Consider the following 17,752-nt stretch of genomic DNA (forward strand, 5'->3'; position numbering starts at 1 on the left):
ACAACATCATACCTGATGTTTTAAAGCACGTTATTCCTAACAATTTAGGAATGTTAGGTGATTTATGCCCTTTATGGATTAAAACCAGACTCTGCATCAACTATGTAATTTTCCATGTGAGTTTTGCCATGAATCCCCCTCCGGCATGCCACAGTCCAGGTGTTAGTCCCCTTGAAACTATTTTTCCGTCACTATTGTGGCCAGAAAGAGTCCCTGTGGGTTTTAAAATTCGCCTGCCTATTGAAGTCTATGGCGGTTCACCCGGTTCGCCTGTTCGCGATAATTTGCGGAAGTTCGCGTTCGCCGTTCGCGAACCCAAATTTTTATGTTTGCGACATCAATATATATATATATATATATATATATATATATATATATATATATATAGTAAGTAGTAGGAAAAGTGCACTCCCACAACCAGGTATTTCAAATGCCAGGGTGCTAAGAAAATGCAAATAATATATGTAGAACAAAGTACTCACTGGTATCGTCAAGTGTCCAAAATTAATTTATTCCTTAGTGACTTTTTTTGGGGGGGTTCACCCCTTTATCAGACCAACAATAATGAATCTCACAAACAATTTCAAGAGTAGGAGGCCCTACCCACTGACAGAAAAACCGCCAAAGAGTTACCATAGTAGCACCAAAACAGAAATAAAACATTGACTGTATTATAATAATCACTGATTAGTGAACACGAGAATACAGCATATATATAAGTGATCAGAGGGATATAAACAGATATTATACCGTAACAATGCAATACCCGTGGTAATAGAGATAAGAAATATAACAAGGGACTCAGTGGAAATAGTATTTACAAGTGAAAAAAAAAATATATGCTACTGTCTTAACTGGAAGTAATTGAGTATGTGATATATCAAATACAAATTACACATAAGCTTTGCAGCATAATAAAGGAGATAACTACTTGAGAGACTATTGGGCATTGAATGACTTATTGCCACGAATCACAGCGATAACAACAGATCTCCTAGTGAGTATGGACGTCAATAGCCTATATACAGTGATACCTCAGTATGAGGGAATTGATGTGATCTTGAACTGCCTGTACAAATACCCATATGTTGGACCCCCGCTGAATTCATCAAACAATTACTTACCATATGCTTAAAGAGCAACTACTTTCATTTTGAGCAAAAGTATTCCTTTCAACTGACTGGTACAGCCATGGGTTCCAAAATGGCACCATCATTTGCCAATCTATACATGGAATATGTAGAGGAGGAAGTACTATAATGAAGGAGATACCTATGTGTCTATAATGTAGCGAAATGTACTGACTGCGGTAAGCGCAGGATAATTATAGATCAAGTTACAGGCACATTATTATGCCGGGACTAAGTAGGATGTGCACGCCTCCTTACATCATGATGACATATGTTGATACCCCCACAAAGAGGATTGCATGCTGACGAATACATTCGCAAACTAGAAATAGGTTCAAAGCGCAGGAGATAAAATATGCACACAGGGGGTGTATGTATTGTACAAGCAAGGGGCATGTAGACAGAGGAGTATTAGGCCTAGATTTGGAGTTCGGCGGTAGCCGTCAAAACCAGCGTTAGAGGCTCCTAACGCTGGTTTTGGCCGCCCGCTGGTATTTGGAGTCAGTGATTAAAGGGTCTAACGCTCACTTTTCAGCCGCGACTTTTCCATACCGCAGATCCCCCTACGCCATTTGCGTATCCTATCTTTTCAATGGGATCTTTCTAACGCTGGTATTTAGAGTCGTTTCTGAAGTGAGCGTTAGAGCTCTAAAGACAAAATTCCAGCCGCCTGAAAATAGCAGGAGTTAAGAGCTTTCTGGCTAACGCCGGTTCATAAAGCTCTTAACTACTGTACCCTAAAGTACACTAACACCCATAAACTACCTATGTACCCCTAAACCGAGCTCCCCCCACATCGCCGACACTCGATTAAAATTTTTAACCCCTAATCTGCCGACCGCCACCTACGTTATACTTATGTACCCCTAATCTGCTGCCCCTAACCCCGCCGACCCCTGTATTACATTTATTAACCCCTAACCTGCCCCCCACAACGTCGCCGCCAGCTACTTAAAATAATTAACCCCTAATCTTCCGACCGCAAAGCGCCGCCACCTACGTTATCCCTATGTACCCCTAATCTGCTACCCCTAACACCGCCGACCCCTATATTATATTTATTAACCCCTAATCTGCCCCCCTCAACGTCGCCGACACCTGCCTACACTTATTAACCCCTAATCTGCCGAGCGGACCTGAGCGCTACTATAATAAAGTTATTAACCCCTAACCCGCCTCACTAACCCTATCATAAATAGTATTAACCCCTAATCTGCCCTCCCTAACATCGCCAACACCTAACTTCAATTATTAACCCCTAATCTGACGACCGGAGCTCACCGCTATTCTAATAAATTGATTAACCCCTAAAGCTAAGTCTAACCCTAACACTAACACCCCCCTAACTTAAATATAATTTTAATCTAACGAAATTAATTAACTCTTATTAAATAAATGATTCCTATTTAAAGCTAAATACTTACCTGTAAAATAAATCCTAATATAGCTACAATATAAATTATAATTATATTATAGCTATTTTAGGATTAATATTTATTTTACAGGCAACTTTGTAATTATTTTAACCAGGTACAATAGCTATTAAATAGTTAAGAACTATTTAATAGTTACCTAGTTAAAATAATAACAAATTTACCTGTAAAATAAATCCTAACCTAAGATATAATTAAACCTAACACTACCCTATCAATAAATTAATTAAATAAACTACCTACAATTACCTACAATTAACCTAACACTACTCTATCAATAAATTAATTAAACACAATTCCTACAAATAAATACAATTAAATAAACTAGCTAAGAGGCGGAGCTTGGTGAGCTGCAGAGCAGACGTGCTAACACAGAGCTTGTGAACAAAAAGCCTTTTAAAGTATTAATTACAACATTAATAAGCGCTAAAATACCAACAATACCATTAGAGAAGTATCTGAGAGCCCATAGATAGCTTTCTTGAGAGGTATTTTTATTGCAAGAGAGGATCCGGAGCCAGGCCGATCTGAAGTACCGGAGGAGGTGACAGGAAAGTCCGGGGCTTCGGCCTATACCGGCATCTGAGACAACATAAGAACGGATCGTCTAAAAGAACAGTGGCATATCAATCCGGTTGTAACCGGAACGAGAGAGAAGAATCTACTCAAGTAATCAAATCACAGAGAGAGGGTAAGACATTTTACTCCTTCACACACCCGATAATACATATCTCAGACAGCGGCCTGCACGTCACAGCACAGGGCATTGCGATGCACTTTGGCTAACAGAAAGATATTGCATTAAGGACATTATTGGGAAAGAACGATTTATGCAGGCATCAGCTTCCATATAAGAGCTCTCACAGTTAGCGCTGACAGCTTGGAAATATTCAAGAGTGTAAAGGGGTCTGCAGTGAGGAAGACCTAACAGGCGGGAAAAGTCGCCATTTTTTGTAACAAGACCTAATGTGAGTGCAACCTTCTTTATATATGGACAGTCTCCTTACAAGGCTCCCTATCTCCAAACTCTATACCTGGGCTGTGAAACTTTGTAGCAGCGGCTTGGGAATATTTATAGAGAATTTGCAGGAGCCTTTAAGTCATCTGACAAGAGAGACCACTTAACACATCTATCTCACCTCCTTAAAAGCACAATGTGATAAAGACTGCAATCTTAACATCTATTCTGCCTGACATTGGATTCACATGTACCCTGTAAATAGAGGGTTCCTATCAACATGAGCGTATAACCCTAAAAAGTCCCTATAAATCCTAAGAGTAAACAAGCGCAAGAAATACTGAACACCTAGGTTCCCCACAACCGAAAACCCCAAACAAGAGATACCCTCTATCAAACTTCTCAAAATGAAGAATAAATCACAAACAGTAAAGGAATGCCTATCGAGATCCCAATCTAAACAAAAAGGTATAGATAAAGGTAATTCCCCTGTGGCACCTAGCTCACCAACACAGAGCACTGAGAAACCTGGGGAACCCAGAACAGAGGAAACCAACAAAGAGCTTCTATCCCAAATTAAGTCTTTGTTTCAAGAAGAATTTAAAATGGCTCTAGCTGAGATCAAACAAGACCTCAGAGAGATAGGTGGGAGAACTGCTGATTTGGAAGAAAAACTGGACAGTGTGACCGAAGAAATCCCCATCCTCAGAAACTCGATACAAGATAACTCTGCATATGTCCGTAGACTCGAAGAGCAGATAGAAGATCTGGAAAACAGATCACGCAGATCTAACCTAAGAATCCGAAATCTTCCAGAGTCTTATAGTAATCTAGAGGAAACAGTTACTGAGCTATTTGTACAATTAGTTCCAGATATAGAACCAACCATGCTGCTGATGGACAGGGTCCATAGGGCTCTCACAAGGCCACAACAAAATAACAACAGGGATGTCATCTTAAAACTACATTACTATCACGTTAAAGAACGGATTTTGAAAGCTGCAAGAGACAAAAGATGTATAGAATTTGAAGGACATAATATCCAAATCTACACGGATCTTGCTCCAATTACACTCAGGAAAAGAAGGGATTTGAAACCCATCACTGCCGCTCTCACAAAGGAACATTTAAAATACAGATGGAACTTTCCCTTTAAATTAACCTTCACACACCAGAATGGGAATTACAGCTGTACCACCCTAGAGGAAGGAAAGGCTCTATTAGACCGACTACAAATTCAAAATGACATCACTATTACTCCCACAAGTTCAGTTCCTCCTAGAAAAGCTTTTCAAAAAGAGTGGACACCAGTCGGGAGGAATGGAAAAGCAAAGAAACAGAAGATTACCCCTAACAAAGATCTAGAGGAAGAAGATTCCGACGAAGCTACTGACTCACCTACATGAGACCAATGCTAATATAAGAAGCTGTGAGTCTTTCAGGACTAAATCTCAAGATGTAAGGTCTATCCCATTGAATTGGGACAAGGCCTACATGGTAATGTTTTTCTGTGGCAGACTCATGGTTACTGGGTTTTGTGTTCAAGTTGTTTTATTAACCAGTTCTAGGTTATAATGTTCATAAGTTAAGTCCCTGAGGCATAACTCGCTAAGGTGAGGTAAAGCCCCCTTTCCAGCTCCCCGCTTTCCATGGCTAAGTCCTGCCCCTACGAGGCTCCTACGCTAAAATTTTAGATAAGAGTCATTACTGGCCCCTCTCACCCCTAACTACCAATCTACCTCAAAAGGGAACTCAGGGATCTATACCCTTTAACCCTCACTAAAACGCTGGATTTTACTGTTCAATGTCATCTGTTACACAAATAATATATACTCTTAGGATATGTTCAATACCCCCCCTCACCCAGACCCCCCCTTTTTTGTCTCCCCCCTCCCTTTCCCACGCTCATGTTAAGCACCTGATCAGGTAGAATGAGATGTAACACTTATATGATAAGTCATGCATAAGTCTTTATCTCTAACATTTATATTATTTATGTTTCAATTTTGGTCACTAGTCCTTTGGTCACTTCTTTATGGTGAGTTGGTTCAGAAAGTTGTTGTTGATTTTGTGAAGCCTGAAGAAACAATGTATGTTGTGCTAAACCTCTTTTCTCTCATTCATGAAGGCGTGATTACAACTCCTCTACTGAGGCTGAGCTCGGCCTGGTCCATGAAACCCCTCCTCCAATTCAGAGAGACCACGATCCTCCTCTCGCAGACTCACAGGTACTTTTCTAAAGCAGTCCTCCCCGACACTACAACATGCCCATAAAAATAATATCACATAACGTCAGAGGGCTAAATTCTAACATCAAAAGGAAAAAAGCAATCATGGAATATAAGGCACTGGGGGCTAAGATAATAATGTTGCAGGAAACACATTTCACATCAGCTTATACGCCCACTTACTGGGATAAGGCATACCCCACGCAATTTCATGCTATAGGCCCAAAAAAAAAATGCGGAGTTTCCATACTAATTCACTCATCCCTAAATTTCCAAGAAGAATCGGTAATAAGAGACAAAGAAGGGAGATATCTAATAATACAAGGCTCGATACAAAACACCCCACTCCTATTAGTTAACGTATATGCCCCCAATGAATCGCAGGCTAACTTTATCTCTAAACTAAGCAAGCACCTTACCCTATGGAAAAGATATAAAACTATAGTAGGTGGTGATTTTAATATCACTATGAATGACAAAATCGACAGATCCTCACAAGCACACACATCTCACAACACACCTACAAAACCGAGCAGAATCTTATTAGACTTTACATTAGACCACAACTTAATAGATTGCTGGCGAGCCCGGAATAGGGATGCTAGAGACTACACATACTATTCTCCTATGCACTCTTCACAGTCCAGAATAGACTATATCTTAGTAAGTCAAATTTTAGTACCACTGCTTAACGACGCGTCAATCACAAACTGCTCCTGGTCCGACCACTCCATAATGGAAATCACTCTAGCAGGATTGATTAATCCACATAGGACTAAATCTTGGACCCTAAATGCATCTCTGCTCAGGGAAGGGCCGGAACTAGAAAAGTTAAAACAGCAAATAGTTGAATTCATTACCATTAACAATAACTCCACACAAAACCCTACCCTTGAATGGGGAGCATTGAAGGCTTACACACGAGGCTTACTCATGGCCGAAACCAGAAGACAAAATAAGTTCAGAGAAACTAAAACACTAGAATTAAAAGCAGAAACTAACAGGCTGAGATCACAACTCGGGCTTAATCCCTCCCGATCTTTAGTCAATCAGCTTAAAGCCAAAAATGCAGAGCTAGACTCACTTCTAACCAAAGAGGCAGCTAGATCAATAAAAATAGTAGACACCCAATATTACATCTACGGCAATAAGCCAGACCGAATGCTAGCTAACAAACTGAAAGATATAGTGAAAACCACGACAGTCCCACAGATACAAGCCCCAAATAACAAGACCACCAATGACCCTCAAGACATAGCGAACTTATTCGCAGACTACTATGGTAAACTATATAACTTAACAACAACACATACAGAGAGAAACAGAGCCCTTGATCTATTGTCCTTTCTTGGGGATAGCACTCTACCAACCATCACCACAGACGAACTTGACTCCCTAAATAAACCCATAACCCCAGAAGAGATAATACTCAATATAAAGAACCTCAAACGATCCAAAGCCCCAGGACCCGATGGCTTTTCTGCCATATTCTACAAAATATTACACCCTATCTTAGTACCCCAACTAGTCAAAGTTTTTAATGCTATGATGCAAGATAAGGACATCCCCAGAGAAATGCTGATGGCTCGAATCACAGTGATCCCAAAACCGGGTAAAAACAAGCAACATTGCCAAAACTACAGGCCCATCTCTCTTATCAATCAGGACATTAAACTATTTACCAAAATTTTAGCAAACCGATTCAACCCACTTCTTACTAACTTAATCCACCCAGACCAAGTAGGTTTTATCACGCAAAGAGAAGCCCCAGATAACACGAGGAAAATTATCAATTTGATTAATATAGCCACGATTGAAAGAATGCCTTCTCTGTTCCTCTCGTTGGATGCAGAGAAGGCATTCGATAGAATTAACTGGGACTATATGTTTGCGGTTCTAGAAAAAGTAGGCATCACAGGTCCCTTCTACGATGCCATCAAAACATTATACTCACACCCAACAGCTTATGTCAAATTGTCAGGCTACCAATCGAACCCCATACATGTTAATAATGGAACCAGACAAGGCTGCCCACTGTCCCCGCTTTTATTCGCCTTAAGCATAGAACCATTAGCTATCAAGATAAGGGAAAACCAGGATATTTCTGGTATACAGGTAGGCCAAACAGAACATAAGATCTCCCTATTTGCTGACGACATAATCCTGACATTGACTAAACCCTTACTCTCCCTCCCTCCAGTTTATAAACTAATACAACAATTTGGATCCCTTTCAGGATATAAAATAAATGATGAGAAATGCGAAGCCCTTGGAGTCAGTATCCCAAGCCACACTAAAAAACTAATGGAACTTAACTTCTCATTTAAATGGCCAAAGAAATCCATTAAATACTTAGGAATCAACTTATCTAATAACATACACTCTCTATACCAGCTAAACTACCTTCCTATGTTTAAAAACATTAGAGCCTTAATTACAAAATGGATGAAACTCAAAATCTCATTCTATGGAAGAATTATCTCGACTAAGATGTCCTTATTACCTAAGTTACTTTACTTATTCCGCTCCCTACCCATATCTCTCCCCTTATCAGACCTGCAAAAACTCCAGAAGGACATCTTAAAATTTGTGTGGCAAGGTAAAAGAGCGAGAATCAATAAGAAACTTATGTGTACTGCTAAGGGAGATGGGGGGATAGGTCTCCCAAATCTAATATCGTATTATTATTCAGCCCGCACTGCCCAAACCCTACACTGGTTCAATATCAACAATAATTCACAATGGGTAAATATTGAATCAAGTGTTATGAATACCATCCCATTATCTAACCTCTTATGGACACCTGACACCACATCTACCACCAAAAGATGCGAATATATCACAATCCAACACACCCTACACATTTGGAAAACATTAAACTCTAAATTCCCCTTACTCAATAGGAGATCTATGATCACCCCTTTGATAACTAATAATACCTCTTTTGATAAAACCACTCAACAAAAATGGCGTAATAGAGGACTCTATAGAATTGCAGATATATATAAAGAAGGTAGGATGATTACATATGAACAATATCAGGCTCTAGATCACGAAGACAAGAATATTTGGTATCACTACCTACAATTAAAATCTAGAGCACAGCAAGTCTTAGGGGGGGAGAGGGTCCCAACAAACACCACACTAGAGAGGCTCTGCCTAACGGATCATCAAATCAGAGGGGGCATATCCACCTTGTACACTCTATTCAGCAGCGAACCTCAAGACAGTAAACCACCTATAATGCTAAAATGGGAAAATGACACAGGGAAAACCTGGTCAGTTAAGACGTGGAGAGAGACCCTAGCTGATGGCTTATCTTTCTCGCAAAACGCGACCCTAAGGGAAAATTTCCTTAAGGTAGCTTTCAGATGGTACCTATTCCCAACTAGATCAGGAAATGGAGGAGACCCATCATCCAACCTCTGTTACAGAGGCTGTGGCGAACTTGGGACATACCCACATATGTGGTGGGAATGCAGAAGCGTTAGAGAAACCTGGAACCATACATCTGCTCTTCTGAGCGATATCTTCCAAAAACCAATCATCTTGACTATGGAACAGGCTTTACTCCACTTTCCGATCCCTGGCATATCTAAGTATAATAATAAGTTAGCTAGGTGGATATGTACAATTGTTAGACTAGGCATAGCCCAATTTTGGAAAAAAACTCCCCCTAGTTTTGAAAGGATAAAACAAAAGATGATATTCCATTTTGATATGGCGAGCTCCACAGCAGAATATCTAGATGATAAAAAACCATTCCTTCAACAATGGGAACCCTTTATACATTACTATGAAACCATGAGGAGAGGGGAGGGGGCGGAAGTGGACCGGGCTGAGCAAAGCATTTCAGAAACAACACCATTAACCCCCTCGGGGGTGTAGAGACATCTTTAGAATCTGTTAACTATATACATGGGAATGTAGAGCTTTTTCAATGTATCGAATGACCTTTAAATGCTGAGATTTGTGACCAATGTTTATTGTTTATTGTATATATGAAAATTTTTGAATAAAATATTTTCAACATAAATAAACTAGCTAAAGTGCAAAAAATAAAAAAGAACTAAGTTACAAAAAATAATAAAATATTTACAAACATAAGAAAAATATTACAACAATTTTAAACTAATTACACCTACTCTAAGCCCCCTAATAAAATAACAAAGCCCCCCAAAATAAAAAATTCCCTACCCTATTCTAAATTAAAAAAGTTACAAGCTCTTTTACCTTACCAGCCCTGAACAGGGCCCTTTGCGGGGCATGCCCCAAGAATTTCAGCTCTTTTGCCTGTAAAAAAAAAACATACCATACCCCCCCCCAACATTACAGCCCACCACCCACATACCCCTAATCTAACCCAAACCCCCCTTAAATAAACCTAACACTAAGCCCCTGAAGATCTTCCTACCTTGTCTTCACCATACCAGGTTCACCGATCCTCCTGGCTCCAACATCTTCATCCAACCCAAGCGGGGGTTGGCGATCCATCATCCGGTGCTGAAGAGGTCCAGAAGAGGCTCCAAAGTCTTCCTCCTATCCGGCAAGAAGAGGACATCCGGACCGGCAAACATCTTCTCCAAGCGGCATCTTCAATCTTCTTCCATCCGGTGCGGAGCGGGTCCATCTTGAAGCAGGCGACGCGGATCCATCCTCTTCTTCCGTTGTCTCCCGACGAATGACGGTTCCTTTAAGGGACGTCATCCAAGATGGCGTCCCTCGAATTCCGATTGGCTGATAGGATTCTATCAGCCAATCGGAATTAAGGTAGGAATTTTCTGATTGGCTGATCCAATCAGCCAATCAGATTGAGCTCGCATTCTATTGGCTGTTCCGATCCGCGTCGCCTGCTTCAAGATGGACCCGCTCCGAACCGGATGGAAGAAGATTGAAGATGCCGCTTGGAGAAGATGTTTGCCGGTCCGGATGTCCTCTTCTTGCCGGATAGGAGGAAGACTTTGGAGCCTCTTCTGGACCTCTTCAGCACCGGATGATGGATCGCCAACCCCCGCTTGGGTTGGATGAAGATGTTGGAGCCAGGACGGATCAGTGAACCTGGTATGGTGAAGACAAGGTAGGAAGATCTTCAGGGGCTTAGTGTTAGGTTTATTTAAGGGGGGTTTGGGTTAGATTAGGGGTATGTGGGTGGTGGGCTGTAATGTTGGGGGGGGGGTATGGTATGTTTTTTTTTTACAGGCAAAAGAGCTGAAATTCTTGGGGCATGCCCCGCAAAGGGCCCTGTTCAGGGCTGGTAAGGTAAAAGAGCTTGTAACTTTTTTAATTTAGAATAGGGTAGGGAATTTTTTATTTTGGGGGGCTTTGTTATTTTATTAGGGGGCTTAGAGTAGGTGTAATTAGTTTAAAATTGTTGTAATATTTTTCTTATGTTTGTAAATATTTTATTATTTTTTGTAACTTAGTTCTTTTTTATTTTTTGTACTTTAGCTAGTTTATTTAATTGTATTTATTTGTAGGAATTGTGTTTAATTAATTTATTGATAGAGTAGTGTTAGGTTAATTGTAGGTAATTGTAGGCAGTTTATTTAATTAATTTATTGATAGGGTAGTGTTAGGTTTAATTATATCTTAGGTTAGGATTTATTTTACAGGTAAATTTGTTATTATTTTAACTAGGTAACTATTAAATAGTTCTTAACTATTTAATAGCTATTGTACCTGGTTAAAATAATTACAAAGTTGCCTGTAAAATAAATATTAATCCTAAAATAGCTATAATATAATTATAATTTATATTGTAGCTATATTAGGATTTATTTTACAGGTAAGTATTTAGCTTTAAATAGGAATCATTTATTTAATAAGAGTTAATTTATTTCGTTAGATAAAAATTATATTTAACTTAGGGGGGTGTTAGTATTAGGGTTAGACTTAGCTTTAGGGGTTAATACATTTATTATAGTAGCGGTGAGGTCCGCTCGGCAGATTAGGGGTTAATAATTGAAGGTAGGTGTCGGCGATGTTAGGGAGGGCAGATTAGGGGTTAATACTATTTATGATAGGGTTAGTGAGGCGGATTAGGGGTTAATAACTTTATTATAGTAGCGCTCAGGTCCGCTCGGCAGATTAGGAGTTAATAAGTGTAGGCAGGTGTCGGCGACGTGGAGGGGGGCAGATTAGGGGTTAATAAATATAATATAGGGGTCGGCGATGTTAGGGCAGCAGATTAGGGGTACATAGGGATAACGTAGGTTGCGGCGGTTTACGGAGCGGCAGATTAGGGGTTAAAAAAAATATGCAGGTGTCAGCGATAGCGGGGGCGGCAGATTAGGGGTTAATAAGTGTAAGGTTAGGGGTGTTTAGACTTGGGGTACATGTTAGAGTGTTAGGTGCAGACGTAGGAAGTGTTTCCCCATAGGAAACAATGGGGCTGCGTTAGGAGCTGAACGCTGCTTTTTTGCAGGTGTTAGGTTTTTTTTCAGCTCAAACAGCCCCATTGTTTCCTATGGGGGAATCGTGCACGAGCACGTTTTTGAGGCCGGCCGCTTCCGTAAGCAACTCTGGTATCGAGAGTTGCATTTGCGGTAAAAATGCTCTACGCTCCTTTTTTGGAGCCTAACGCAGCATTTGTTTGAACTCTCGATACCAGAGTTAAATTTATGGTGCGGCCAGAAAAAAGCCCGCGGAGCGTTAACAGCCCTTTTACCGCCGAACTCCAAATCTAGGCCTTAGTATGGTGTGTGTAAGGCGCAACATATCGCTCAAGAGGTGAAAAACAAATATGGTGAATGTGGTCAAACAAGGGTACATGTAAATAGCAGTTTTAAAGGAATGCAAAGTATGCACGCTGAGATATTTGTCAGTCTATTGTAAAAAGTATCATATTACTCAAGGCGGAATAAATTATATATGGTCGAAGATAAAAGGATATTAATAAGATTGGCATATTGGCACAAAAGTGCAATATAAGTTGGCCAATTCTTCTCCATTAGAAATGCGTAGAGCGAACTAAGGCAATAAGCTGATCAGGGAGTTACAACCTCTACTCAGCAAAAAACAATCACATTGTAGAGTGCCCACAATATAATAAGCCGGGTCCATATGCAGCACGTGTAATTTGTAGATATCGAATAATGTCTGTATGTGATGGGTCTAGACACAGTAAATTAGCTAGAGGGAAGCAATTAATTTGTTAACCGTTTGAGATTATATGGGGATTGCATGGCTTAAAAGAAAATAAAAAGAGTAAAATTATATAATACGAGTCAGTACTAGTGTAGGACTTTATATGTGTGTCAAATGTATATATATCTTGGTCAAGCAATTGAGAACATATATAAGATAAGAGGATCTATTTCACAAATAGCAAATAGGCATTCTTATGCACAACTGATAAGGAAGCAGTGGACAATTCACATAGAATATTAAAAAAAAAACAATTCCAGTCTACCCCAGCATTAAGTCCTCTAAGGTAGACAGTATCAAGTCTGTACATCCATCGTGCTTTTTTTGTAGAAGTAATTTGTTTCTGTCACCTCCTTTAGGTAATGTAGGTACATGATCAATTAGTTGAAATCTCAGATCTTTGACAGTATGTCCATTTTCCATAAAGTGTCTCGCCACAGGTTGGTCGATCTCACCTTTCTCTATTGCAGTGCGTATGGCAATCCGGAGATTCGCCATTCTCTTTTTGATATCGTCTGACGTTTTCCCCACATAAAATAATCCATAAATGCAGCTCAGCATATATACCACATATGGGGTTGTGCATGAAAGATAATGTTTAATCTGGTATCTTCTGTTGGTGTGTGGGTGTCTGAAGTTATTGCCCTGTATCATTGAATGACAGGTGACACAACTAGGGCACCTGTATAAACCCTTTTTGGTAGGTTGCAGCCATGATTGTTTTTTATAGCAGTGTAGGTTGTCAGTCAATACTAACATATCCTGCAGGCTCCCACCATGTTTAAAGCCGTCTCTAGGTGCTTCATACTTCTCATATGGTATGGATATGTCATGGTTGACAACATGCCAATCCTGTTTAAGTAGTTTCCCCATATTTCTTTATTGAGGGTAGTAGGTGGTGGTGAGATTCATCCTCACTGTATCATCTTTAGCCTTACAGATCACCATCGGTTATTTCTGTGTTGTTAGTGCTGCTGCTCTCTTAGCCAGGACAATGTCCTCATTCTTATAGCCCCTAGCAGCAAACTTGTTCACCATTTGTTGGAATTGTATCATTTTCTTTGCATCCAAAGTATTGTTTCTGGTAACACTTAACATCTGGGCCTTCGGTATAGTCCTCACCAATGGTCTAGGTTAACTGCTGTTGGCATGTAAGATCAAGTTCCTATCTATTAATTTCTTGAACAGTGTGGTACATAGTATGTCATTCTCCTTATAGATCCATAGAGCCAAGAAATCAATTGTGGTTTTACTTGAAGTGATCTTCAGTTTAGTGGGGCAACTGGATTCGTTGAGTGTTCATTAAGGGTCTGTTCATCCTCTCTCCTTATCAGCAAGATGTTGATGTAGCAACGGTAGAATATTACCTTAGGATGCTGGTCAATCCGTAGTACTTCCTCCTCTACATATGCCATGTATAGATTGGCAAATGAAGGTGCCATGTTGGAACCCATGGCCGTACCAGTCAGTTGAAGGTAATACTTTTTGCTCAAAACCAAAGTAGTTGCTCTTTAAGCATATGGTAAGTAATTGTTTGATGAATTCAGCGGGGGGGGGTCCAACATATGGGTATTTGTACAGGCAGTTCAAGATCACATCAATTCCCTCATCCTTAGGTATCACTGTATATAGGCTATTGACGTCCATACTCACTAGGAGATCTGTTGTTATCTCTGTGATTATGTGTAATTTGTATTTGATATATCACATACTCAATTGATTCCAGTTAGGACAGTAGCATAGATTCTGTTTTTTCACTTGTAAATACTATTTCCACTAAGTCCCTAGTTATATTTCTTATATCTATTACCACGGGTATTGCATTTTTACGGTATAATATCTTCTTGTTATGGTTAATATCTGTTTATATCCCTTAGATCACATATATATATATATATATATATATATATATATATATAGAAAAACATTTTGTCATCCCGCAGCTCCAGGAAAAAAAAGAGAAATGCTGTGAAGAGTCTTTTTTTCTTAAAAACAAGAGTAAATTTTATTTTCAAAAATATTTAAAAAAAACATGTAAAAACATGTAAACCATGTAAGCTAGTCGCAGGCCTGCAACAAGGTGTTCAGAACCCAACGCCAAACATGTTTCGGGCCAAGCTTCAGCCCTTGTTCACTGGCATAGTTTGGGTTCACACCTGCTAGTGCTATTTAAAGATAAGGTGCTTAAAATGATTGCAGGCACCTGTACAATGTTAACTCTTTGTGGAATATTAAACATATAGCAATGAGAAGTACTAATACATTTTGCCTTATACCTATAACTTTACTAAATTCAAAGGATATTTTGAAGCAATATTTAAATTAAATTTAGAATATTATATTTGTTGTGTGAAGTATACTTTCTAACAAATTTTATAAATTCAGTAAAATAGATCTACATCCATGATTGAATTTAGACCAGAGGGGTGTTTTGTCTGTAAATTGAAGATCCAAAACACTTCTCTCTGGTCCAAACGCCTTTCCCTGTCTCCCCCTCTCCTATATCTTGGTATGTGATCTATGCCTTGTACAGTTAATAGGGATTCATTGGAATTGTGTTCCTGTCTAAAGTGCTTTGCTATGGGAGTTGTACTGTCAGAATTTCCTATGTCCCTCAAATGTTGTAAGACTCTGTCACGTAGGGCACGTTTCGTGCGCCCTACGTATTGCTTTTTGCATCCCTGACATGTCAGGAGATAGATAACATGTGTGGTGTTACATGTAATTCTGTAACGTATGTCAAATTCTTTGCCTGTTGTACTTGATTTAATTTTTTTTCCTTGTTCTATGTGTAGGCAAGTTTTGCAAATTTTACCATTACATTTGTTACATCCTAGTCTTTGGGTGAGCCATGTCTGTTTACTGTTGCTAGGCAACATTGACGGAGCAAGAATGCTTCCTAAAGTTTTTGCTCTACGAGCTGAAGAGAAGCAACCTTCATTAACAATTTTCTTTAATTTAGTGTCACTTTCTAAGATGGGTAAGCAACCACGTACAATATCACAAATTTTGTTAAAATCTCTGCTGTAATTTGTGATAAAAGTGGGCTTATTATGTTGTCTTTGTTTTTTTGTTGTGTCTTGGTATATCAAATCGTCTCTGTAAATAAGATCTACTTTTTTCTTTGTTTTAGTTAGAAGGTCTGTTTTGTAACCCCTGGCCTCCAGTCGTTGATTGGTCTGTTCGGCATGCATTTGAAATTTTGTTTCTGTTGTACAATTACGTTTTGTCCTAATTAGTTGTCCATATGGAATAGATTCAATTGTGTGTTTAGGGTGACATGAAGAAGAGTGCAGAATGGTGTTACCTGCTGTGCTTTTTCTAAAAAGTTCTATATCAATAGAATGTGTGTCATTGTTGGATGTTAAAGTGACATCCAAAAAGTTTATAGTGTTAGCATTTTCAGTCATAGTGAAAGATAAGTTGAGTTTGTTGCTGTTGACATAGTCAAGAAACCTGGCAACTGATTGCTGGTCTCCATCCCACACCAACACCAAATCGTCAATGTACCTGCCAAAGTAAACAATGTGATCTCGGAAGGGATTAGTATCTCCAAAGACGTGGCACCGTTCCCAGAACCCCATATAGAGGTTAGCATAGGAAAGGGCAAATTTGGCCCCCATAGCGGTGCCACGTCTCTGGAGATAGTAATGATCCTCAAACATAAAAAAAATTATGTGTAAGAAGATATTCAACAGCTGTGTGAATGAATTGATTAGTGAAAAAATCATACGTGGTATGGTGAGTAAGAAAAAAATGAAGTGCTTCCAAACCTAAGGTATGAGGAATAGTGGTATACAGTGAAGTAACGTCTAGAGTGACAAATCTGTAAGAGTCACACCATGTAACATGTTTGATTTTTTCAATGAATGATTTTGTGTCTTTCAAGTAACCATATAAGTCAACAACTATAGGTTGTAAGTAAGTATCAACCAAATCAGATAACCTTTCATTTAAAGAACCTATGCCTGCCACTATTGGGCGGCCTGGGGGGTGTATAGGATCTTTGTGTAGCTTTGGAAGCTGATGAAATATAGGAACACAAGGATTTTTAGGCAGTAAATACTCCATGACCTTTTCAGAAAATACTCCATCTAGTCTAGCTTTGTGTATTATTTCTGACAGAATCTTACTGTATAGCTTAGTAGGGTCAGATGGAAGTAGTTGGTATACATCTTTGTTTGTAAGTTGTCTATTAGCTTCAATTAGGTAGTCTTTCCTATTTAAGATTACTGTATTACCACCTTTATCTGATTCCTTGATAACTATACTCTGATCGTCTTTGAGTGTCTGGATAGCTTTTCTCTCTTGAGATGTCAAATTGCTATCTTTGTATGTATTTCTCTTTTTGTTCTTGTTGTTTAATGCAATTAATTGTGTTTCAAGAGTTTGCTGAAATACTTGTAAATGTTGACCCCGACTGTGAATGGGGTAAAAAACACTTTTTTCTTTAAACCTTTTCAGATTAATATCTTCCTCTGAAGGACCAGATCTGGCTGTTTGCGTAGAGTCATTCTCCTCAATGAGTTCTTGCATATCTACCATTGCGGTATAGTCATTGAAATTAAAATTAGGAGTTTGTTGAACGCAAACAGCCTGATCATTTACTTCTTCATTTACAATTTCATCATCATTTGCAAAATGTTTTTTCAAGGTTAGGCTTCTGACGAATCTGTTTACATCTAACACTGTGGAGAAAAGGTTAAAATTACAACTAGGTGCAAAGTTAAGGCCCCTTTGCAATAGAGAAATTTCTTGTTCAGTGAGGCATCTAGAGGATAAATTAACTACATTGTTTAATGATGATTTATATATATATATATATATATATATATATATATATGCTATATTATCTTG

Source organism: Bombina bombina, chromosome 2, assembly GCF_027579735.1.
Source record: "Bombina bombina isolate aBomBom1 chromosome 2, aBomBom1.pri, whole genome shotgun sequence".
NCBI lineage: Eukaryota > Metazoa > Chordata > Amphibia > Anura > Bombinatoridae > Bombina > Bombina bombina.